This window comes from Pinus tabuliformis, chromosome 7 (assembly GCF_031772625.1).
Source record: "Pinus tabuliformis cultivar Carrire ecotype Pingquan chromosome 7, CPIR1, whole genome shotgun sequence".
Classification (NCBI taxonomy): Eukaryota; Viridiplantae; Streptophyta; class Pinopsida; order Pinales; family Pinaceae; genus Pinus; species Pinus tabuliformis.
The window spans coordinates 1,902,218,902-1,902,220,936 of record NC_142293.1 but is presented as its reverse complement, the minus strand read 5'-3'; positions in this window follow the sequence as shown (position 1 = coordinate 1,902,220,936).

Below are 2,035 nucleotides of genomic sequence, written 5' to 3'. Positions count from 1 at the left end.
TTGTCTCGAAAACTTTTTCATTGAAGAGTTGTATGTGAAAAGTTTATTTTGTTGTTTCATGAAAAAGTATCAAATTCTAGTTTGTTGCATCATTGTCCTATGATAGCTTGCGTCACTAAAATACTAGAATTGCATTGGAATTAAAAAAAGGAAAATAACTCTTTTTGGTTTCGAAGGGACTGTTAGGTATGTGCTTGTCAGGAAATTAGGAATTGGAATGCATTTTACATTAGTTTATTTTTCGAGAAATTAAGGTAGTGAAAGATCATTTCGCTTTCAGTTGCTTGGTTGTTTGCATTTAATTGAGTAGTCTACCCTCTCTAGTGTAGGTATGGCATCGAATTGAAAGGGTCTTGTCTCATTTAGTTACATTTAAGGTTTTTTGACTTGCATCGCTAAGACCTGAAAACTGAAACATAACTCAAGATAACTTTTAAAATGAATTCAATTAACCTAAGGTTCATTTGACACTTAACGATCATATCTAGAAGGTCTAGGCTAGGGACGTGTTCTGGCGTCTTTAAACCTAGCACTGTCACTATCTTTGGCATTAGACAATGCTAGTATGGATTTGTGCTCCCCGTAACATAAAGTATATAATGCGAGACCCCTCTAGGCTGCAAGCCTCTATCCTTAGGAAGTCAAGTCAGCCACCTTGCAAACGTGATACATCAAACAAAACATTCGGGGAGATTACCTGCTCGTACTTCTCGGTTCACTGGGAGGTATTCTGCAGTTCATGATTGCCTGTTAATCCTATTTAACTAGATCATCTAGAGAAGTCATTTGATCTTTTTGACTCATTAAACTTAAAATATCATTTGATCACTTGTCCTTTCAAGCTTGTTTCCAATCGAAAGCGATCGAGTCTTCTTTGTTTCCTTCTCGACGCTTAAAAAATGAAAGAGAACAACATTTTATGCATCTTAATAATTGGTTGCCCATGATCTGAAAAAACCCTATTAGTCTTTTCTAAGACCAAATCATGAGTTTCCCTTAAAGAATATTTTAAAGCCTTGAAGTTAATTTTTCTGTCAACTAAGACAAGGTCATCATGGCTGAACCATCTGGTTCACCCAGTTCCCCTTCCTCTCCTCCATCTGAAAGATTATTTGAGGAGCCATTTCTTGAGTTACCAGAATCACTCGAGGACCAAAGCATTGAACTCAGAATTTTTCTGAGCATTCAACCTTTGTCATTTTTTCCTCCGCCTACTTTTGATACTGGGTCATCTGCGGATCTTGGCCCGGAATCTCCAGAAAATCCTGTTCAAACTCCTGAGACTTCGTTGACCACTGACAGTTAGATTGGACTGGTTATCTACCCTTTGAATCCTCTGTTTGACCTTGTTATGATATCACCAGATCATCCTTACAGTCCATACAACCAGCTGGATGTTCCTTTGGAACTATCCCCTCGTACTTCGGCCATTTGTCGTCGTTTGTTCCTAGATATGGAACCCGAAGGTGATGCTCCAGTCACCTCTCCAGAAGAGTATGAAGAGTCTACTCCACACACTATTGAGGAGGAAGAGAACCCTTTTCCTACTGAGGGTTTCCCCTATACAGGAGGCATTCCCACCAGTTTGCCACCCAACTATGTGTCTTTGGCACAGTTGGTTTCAAGTACACCTAGTGCCTCATCACTTTACCATAACCTTATTTGGGCATCAGGCCCCATGCCTACTTCAGGTCTGTTCATTGCGAACACAACTTCCCAACAGGCTGTTACCTCAATCCCAGTGCAACCCACCGTTCTGAATACCCTTGTATCATCAATCCCAATTACCCGTCAGGCACAATCGAATATTTCGAAGAATGTTTCTGTCAGTTCTTCCATCCCTATAGTCAGTGGCCAAGACATGTCACTGCCTAGTGGGGAAAACCTGAATGTTTCTATGGTGTTAGGTTCCACCAATGTGAGTGGCTCACAAGCTCACATGGTTGGTATGAACCAACGTTCTTCTAGTATTATTCATAACCCTACTGATCCTACTGGATCAAGCAATGTCCAATACCAATAGGCTCAGAATCCT